The 7,954-nt window shown below is 43.0% G+C and overlaps 1 long non-coding RNA gene across 2 annotated transcripts; it reads right to left on the reverse strand.

The window, feature by feature from the left end:
* Positions 1–793: 793 nt before the first annotated feature.
* On the reverse strand, positions 794–7,044 carry LOC118655698. Of its 2 annotated transcripts, XR_004967352.1 has the most exons (4): positions 6,557–7,044; positions 5,843–6,069; positions 1,560–1,664; positions 794–940 (listed from the first exon to the last, which is right to left on the reverse strand). It is a non-coding gene; the product is annotated as an uncharacterized LOC118655698 (long non-coding RNA). The 2 variants fall into 2 exon arrangements; XR_004967351.1 differs by lacking the exon at positions 6,557–7,044 and having other exon boundaries at positions 5,843–6,494.
* Between the last annotated feature and the right edge of the window lie 910 nt (positions 7,045–7,954).

Below are 7,954 nucleotides of genomic sequence, written 5' to 3' on the forward strand. Positions count from 1 at the left end.
TGCAAGAGGGAGGCTGCCCTCACCTCCAGCTACTTGGACCCTAGCCGTAGTTTCCTAATCACATCCATACGCTGTGTGAAAGCAATTGACTTTGGAGATGGGCTAAGGAAATCTCAGGCTCCAGGCCTGGGTATGTGCATGGGTTGTGGGGAGAGATGAGAGGCAGGCAAGGAACGGACTGAAACAGTTAGTGTAACTATGCTACCTCTGACTAGCCCTGTTCCCAGCATTCCAGAGAACGCCCGCACGCAGAACAGCTTTCCAGGAGTTGTGCCCAGTGACGTCAGCAGCATACCTGCGAACATAACCTCTTTGCGGCTGCCCGCAGCTACACCGTCATTCTTGCTGGGTTTTGCGAGTACACATGAGCTATTCATTACAGAGTCTCAGACCCGCTACAAGCTTTGAAAACCTCACTGAAAATAATTCTATTTATTGAGGTAACTTAGTGACATTATATAAATTTCAGGTGTACAACATCCTAATTCCAACATCTGCATACGCCTATTGTGTGCTACCACCTGAAGTCTCGTTTCCTGTTACCATGTATTTGACCCCATTTACCCACTTTGCCTTCCACCAGCCCCCTCCTCCCCCGAAAACCTCATATTTAGAAGGGGAGTGCTGCTTTTCCCAGGCTCCTTGGCTCCAGATTACCTGAGAGACTAGCCTGTATACAGTGACGTCAACTGTTCTGATCAGGGGATAGATAACAGAGGCGCGTCTTGGAGGGAGTATGGGAGGATCTGAACCTTGGACAAAGGGAACTGAGAAGACTTTGACTTCGGACAAAGGGAGACAGAACAGCCCTGAAGTAAATGATCAGCACCTAGGTTTTTGAACCATTCCACATTTACTTACGGCCACTTACCCTGTGCCGTGTGCTGGTAGCTGGGGAGTGAACTTGTCGAACTATTTCTGCCCTCACACAGCTCACATGCTAGTGGAAGAGACAATCATTAAATAATTTTAATTACACTTACGAGAAGTGATGGGGGGGAAGTATAGCCTCGTATGTAGGAGTCAGGTAAAGTTCACCGGGAAAACATCTGTGCTGCAATCTGAAGGATGAGCAGGATTTAGGCAGGAGACAACTGGGGGAAGGGTGCCAGGAAGAGGATGCCAGAGGAGCAAGAAAAAGGCTTCCCTTGTGAGCAGGAAGGAATGGGCCAGGAATGCGGGCAGGTATGTGCCTACATGTTGATGGCGTGGAGACAGAAGATGTGAAAAGGAATGCAATAGGGGCCCGGCCGGCGTGGCTCAGTGGTTGAGCATCAACCTATGAACCAGGAGGTCACAGTTCAATTCCTGGTCAGGGCACATGCCTGGGTTGCAGGCTCGATCCCCAGTGCGGGGTGTGCAGGAGGCAGCCAATCAGTGATTCTCTCTCTCTCTCTCTCCCCCCTCCCCCTTCCTTTTTTCCCTCTGAAATCAATACACACATTTTTAAAGGAATGCAATCGGGTAGAAAACCTATGATCAGCTCTACTCTGTTTTGTCTACTAGATTAAGTTAGCTGCCCTCCCATTGGCAAATGCAGAGGGCTCCAGTAAACTCACCTGCAAGTCTTTAGAATCACGTGGCCCTCCAGGGGAACCATATCAGGGCGATCCTTGGCAAGGAGATTGGGTTCCTTGAGGTCTCATTGGGCATGTGTTCCCAGCCTGGTGGAAGAGGAAGTCCCCTTTTTATAATCTTAATATCTTTCAAAGCACCTGATTATGCAGCGATCTATAAGCCATTTGTGGGAAATTGTCCCCACTGTGCTGACTGGGGGGTGGGGTCTCACCCCTGGATTTACTCCAAAAGGGAAATTAGAGAAACCTTGATTGGATAATTTGGTCAGCTCACATCCTGAGTATCTTCAATTTCCCTATCTGGCTTCTTGTCATAGTTTTCTTTCTAACCCAGAAAAGCAGAATGTTTACCCCTTAAATGGTACACAAGGGGATTTCAGATCAACTGCTTAGTGTATGGCTGCTATGGTAACATCTACATTTCCCAGCAACCCCCGAGACCGCATTTCCCAAGACATATTCTGTAGAACACTAATTGCTAGAGATGCACTTCAAATAAAGAGTTCCATGGTCAGGAAGTTTGAGGAGTCTACATATGATAACCTACTGGTGGGAAGGTACCACCAGCATACAAGGCATTAACCAGTCTTTTTGCAAAGAAACCCAATATTTCCCTCGTGTGTTTAACTACAGGAACTCTGTCTGAATAACTCCGTTTCCACGGCAAGACTACCTGAGGGTGTTCCCGCTGTCGAGGATGTGGAACATCTGGACCCCCTATACACTATTGGTGGGAATGCAAAATAGTATGAATGCTTGGAAAACAAATTGGCAGTTTCTTAAAAACTTGAAACAGATACATACTTATAACCCACCCATTGTACTTTAGGACAAATGTAAGTATATGCCTGTACAAAGATTTGTACACATATCTTCATATAATTTTTATTTCTAATACTTCAAAACAGAAACAACCCAATGTCCATCAGTATGTGAATGGATAAACAAATTGTAGTATGTCTACTGAGCAATTGACACACCCAGCAATGTGGGTAAATGTCAAAATATGATTCAGTTCACATAATAATCTAGAAAGTGTAAGCTAATATGTAGAGACAGACAGAAATAGTCTGAGGACAGGAAAAGGTATTACAAAAGGATAGAAGGAAACCTTGGGGGGTTATGCATATGATCATGGTGATGGTTTCACAGGTATGTACATGTCAAAACTTATGACAATGTATCCTTTAAACATGTATAGTGTATATTATATGTCAATTACCTCAATAAAACTTTTTAAAAAGATCAGAAAATAGTTTTCTGAAACAGAGTACCTATTTAAAAAAATAATAGCGAAAATTTATTGAACACTTTTAATATGCCAAACTCCATGCTAGTTAGGAATTATTACTACCGCCCTGGCCAGGGAGCTCAGTTGGTTAAAGCATCATCCTGATACACCAATCAGGGCACATATAGGAATCAACCAATGAATGCATAAGCAAGCAGAACAACAGAACAATGTTTCTCTCTCTCTCTCTCTCTCTCTCTCTCTCTCTCTTTCTCTCTCTCTGTCTCTCATATCAATAAATAAAATCAAATAATTATTACATCCTTTCATACCCTCAATAACTTTATGACAGAGGTACTATTATTTCCATTAGGTAATCAAATCACACAAGCCATTGAGATGCTAAGCCAGAATTCAAACCTGGGATCACTTCATTTCACTACCCACAATTATAACCACTGTATAACCTGGTTCCAGGAGGCCTTCGAGGAAATTGCAGTCCCATGGGGACAGACACCCCTTTCCCCCAACTTACAAGAGAGTCCGTGAAGGGGAAATTTTAGTGAAGATGAAACTAATCTCTGGGTCTGAACTGAACCATTGACCCCAATAGCATGGGCAGGGCCCTGGGGAAGGATGGGCAGCCTACGGCTGAGACTAAAGCAGATGGGACCATGCACACTTGGTTCAGGCAGCTCCCCCAGTCACGGCTCCTCCAGCCCTGCCCACATAAAAGACAAGCAGAAGCCACAAAGCAGACATTGCCTTATTCCACTTCAGGAGTTCTGAGAGACATTTTAAATAGAAAACACCCGAGATTTAGAGCCGTGAGTGAGTCCTTTAACTGCTCGGTGTTCCCACTTCCTCATCTCTAAGTTGGGGAAGTGGACAGGTGTTGTTGCTGTGGTCCCTCCTCGGTCTCACGTGCTCTGTCCTGGCCTGTATGGTTTTCCATAGAAGGCTCCGCGGGCATCGCTGACACGTCTAGGAGGGTGACTTCACTTCTCTCGGCAGCTCTCCTGATTACAGGGAAATGTACAGAGATCGCACAGCAGTGTCATGAAGTCACCAACAAAGAAAATCATTCACGGTGGGTGCCTTTATATTAATGGTTACTCTTCTGATTATAAAAGTAATACAGGTTTGTTACGGGAATTTTAGGAAATACAGACTGAGAGGAAAGAGTTAACACAGCATATCAGATATCTGGTTGCTTACTCCAAAGGACCCATGGTTAACCCTGGGCCAGTGCTGGGAATGCGGTTTCTAGAGTGTTCTTTCTTTTAGTGATTGATGGGTTGGTTCTGTACGCCTGGAGCAATGGCTATACCTGCTTGTCTGGTTGCTTTGCACAAACATTGAGATTGACGATGTGCACCTGGTTTCATTGTTAGGGTCCTGAGTTTTGTTTGTCATAGGTGGTTGCGTAGCAAATCTACCTACGTGACCAGCTCCCCATAAAAGCCTCTGACTCTGAGACTCAAACAGGCTTCCACGTGCAAACACGTTCCACACATGTCCCCATAGTTAAAGGCGAGAGGAATACCCTGTGTAGCCTCAGACAATGAATGGCATTGGAAGCCTGTGTTGAACCTGTCAGGACCCTTTAATGCATATCTTTTCCTACTGTTTTTGCCACGTACCCTTTGCTATAATAAATCTCAGTAAGTGTATAACCTGCTGATGACTCTCGTGGGTCCTTCTGGTGAATCAGCTAATGAAACACACACACACACGTAAAAAAAAGAAAGAAAGAAAATATAAATTAACCAAAATCCCCCCACCTAGAGATCATTGGCTAGCTTTAGAAACAGGTTTTGACCAACCAAATCATCTTGCAAAAATTCTTCTCACTTGTGAGAAGCAAACAAAACTTCTAATTAAATCCATAAGTTGCATTGTGGAGAAAAAGATTAAATTTTATAGAGGCCCCATGTTAAGTGTTAAAAGAATAATTTTACTGTTTTAAATGGTTACCAAGATTTGCTGAACTTGGCTTTTGTGCCATAAGAATGGTTTCTTCTATGACTTAGTCCTTAATGTGGAATCTGACTTTCCATCTTGATTGGGTTCCTATGGGAGGAGATCAGCACTTAATAAGAAATTGTGAAAAAAAAAAAAAAAGAAATAGTGTATTAATGTCCCAGGAACAGGTGGTGAAAAGCAGAGACCGCCCGTCTGTGTGGGCTTTGGGAGACAAGGGCCGGGGGACTGAACGGGACCAGCTACCCTTCCATGTGCCCCTCAGTCTTCTCTGACAGCTTCCCTCGGTAACCTTAATAATAACTGCTAACATTTATCAAGTACTTACTCTGAGCCAGACACTATCCTAAGCACATGCTTTCTCTTATTTCATCTTTATAACAACCTATTCAATAAATGTTACTATTTTATTCTTCATACAAACGAAGAAACCAAAGCTAAGTATGATTAAGTAGCTGGATAGGACCAGGACTCAAACCTCAAATCAAAAGATCAATTGCTACACTTCATGTCTCTTTATGTTCGTTCAAAGGAGATGTCACTGTTATAAGTAGAATTTCTTCTTTAGAAAACTTCAGTTTTTACTCTTAAAAATTAAGGCTTACCCACATTATGCAAGGTAAAAAACAAAAGTACCAATTTAAATGTTAATCACACATAAAATCAACCATCACCATTTTTTTTATTACAGTTTGCATTCAACATTTTCATATTAGTTTCAGGAATACACACAGTGGATAGTCACATAGATTACAAACTGTTCCCTCTGATATTTTAAGTGTCTGCCTGACACCCCCATGTACAAGATGCCCGCCACTTTTCCAAGCCAAAATTAAGATATCAATATTTTAAACATTTTGCTGGTTTTCCTCTTAAGGACTTCTTTTTTGGCCTCTTACGGAGTTGTTTTTCTTGTTTTCTCCACTGATCATACACTCAGTGGGAGGAGGTCCAAACTGTCTCTCTGCAGCTCTGTGTCCTGCTCTTTTGCATAGCTGATTACATTCAGTTTGAATTTTGCAGAGTAAGACAATCGCTTACAGGTACTTACCTTTGTATTTTTTGACATCTTTATGGGCTCAGAATGCTCAGGTCCCTGTTGCATCTGCGCACTCTCCACCTCCACGTCCAATTTGGCATCAGCTGATGTCAGTAACAATAAGACTGGTGGTTGGAGGAAGCCTGTTAGATAAGGTATGGGCAGCTAGGCACCCGTGAGGCTCCCTCCTCAGCTCCCTCCGTATTTTTCCGTGTGTAAGACGCCCCTCGATGTTCAGTCTAACGATTTTAGAAAAAAAAAATAGCATCTTACACACAGAAAAATACGGTAGCTATTACAACATTGTTGACTGTATTCCCTAGGCTTTACCTTTCACCCCCCTGCCTGTTGTGTAACTACCCACTAATACTTCTTACTCCCATTATAACCATCACAGTTTTGAGCTTTCTTTTTTTGAAGAGGGTGTGTCCCCAAACATGCTTTACTTAAGACTCATCCCAAGGGATCCTGCTCCCAAGTGAAAAATCAGTCCCATGAGTTGGCAATCCCCTTGGTTAAGCCTTGCAAGTGTGGCATTGGCCAGAAGAGGGCGCTGTCTTCTACTTGTGTAACAATCCGCATGGGAACCAATAGGATGGAAGAGATTTTGACAGCACTTTCAATTAATTATTTTTTTACAGCCCCTGATTTCAATTTTGGTAAAATAAGTGCCCATGAACTTTTAGTTTTACTATGAGACCAAAGCACCTCGTTGACAGTACTCACACTTTATGTTCGATACTGCAGACATAAAATGACTGCGACCTTTGCTTTCCTGGTGTGTTGTAACTGGTCTAGTCAGGCACAGCCCAACCAGTTTTTCCGGATCAGGCCAGCTCAGGCTGATGCAGGAGAAGGAAGAAGCCGGGCAGTTGGCAACTGAGAGAAAAAACTGGGAGGACCCCTGGGACTCCAGGCAGTAGAGGAATCTTCTACTGAGATACGAGGGCAGGCTTGGGAGGTTACTCATTGCGTTTGGGTTTGAGAGAATAATACTACAGCAGGCCCCCATTGGCACTACAATTCTGTCTAGCAGAGCAGTTAATCTAATCTCTGGGTTTTTAATTCGAAATGGAAATTCACATAAACATAGTTTTTCTTTAGTTCTTATTAATAATTAAGAGCCTCCCTCCTTTGCTCTCATTTTAATGACAGCTCGAGCCTTCCCAGAGGGCTTTCCCACCCACAGCAAGTACTAGAGCAGGTACTAATTATTTCCAATTGACAGTCGGTTTGCTCTGGCTGCCCTGTAATTCAAGCCTGGGAGGGGACCAGAGGCCTGGGGCCTGGTCTTAGCTCTGTGCTCCGTCACCCGTCAAAAATACATTCCAGCTCTCACTCATTGCTGTTTCCAAGGTCCATTAAAGCTGAATGTATGCAAACACTGGGACCCAGCAATTCCACTTGTAGGAATGTCCGCAACAGAAGTGTCTGCACTGTTCATACAGCATCGTTTAAAATAGCCAAAACAGCCCCACATTTCATTAGCATAGAATGGATAAATAAACTGTGGTGTATTTCTTTTCTTTTCTTTTTTTTTTTTTAGTTTAATTCTTTATTTTTAATCCTCGCCCAAAAACATGTTTATTGATTTTAGAGAGAGAGGAAGGGAAGGAGAGAGAGGGAGAGAAACAACAATGTGAGAAAAACAAGTTTATTGATTTTAGAGAGAGAGGAAGGGAGATAGAGAAAAAACATCCCTGTGAGAAAAATATCTATCAGTTGCCTCCTGTGTGCACCCAACCAGGACCAAACCTGGAACCTGAATATGTGCCCTGACTAGGAATTGAACCCACAACCTTTTGGTACGTGAGATAATGTTCCAACCAATTGAGCCACCCCAGCTGGGCAACTGTGATATATTCCTATCATGGAATACCATATATACTAGTGAGAATAAATGATTAAGAGTTCACAGACTGTGAATAAATTTCCCCTATCTATATAAAGTTCGAGAACAGGCATAATTCGTGTACATCTCTAGGGTGAATGAAGTTGAACTTTTGACTCTGAAACAGCTATAATTCCAAAAAGTTAACACCACAGTGGAGGTAAAGAACCCTTTGACAGATTAATTATCCCCTTTGATGTCCAAGAAAGGGACTCTATGAGTGCTTATGCTAC

This window comes from Myotis myotis, unplaced genomic scaffold, assembly GCF_014108235.1.
Source record: "Myotis myotis isolate mMyoMyo1 unplaced genomic scaffold, mMyoMyo1.p scaffold_m19_p_1, whole genome shotgun sequence".
Lineage (NCBI taxonomy): Eukaryota > Metazoa > Chordata > Mammalia > Chiroptera > Vespertilionidae > Myotis > Myotis myotis.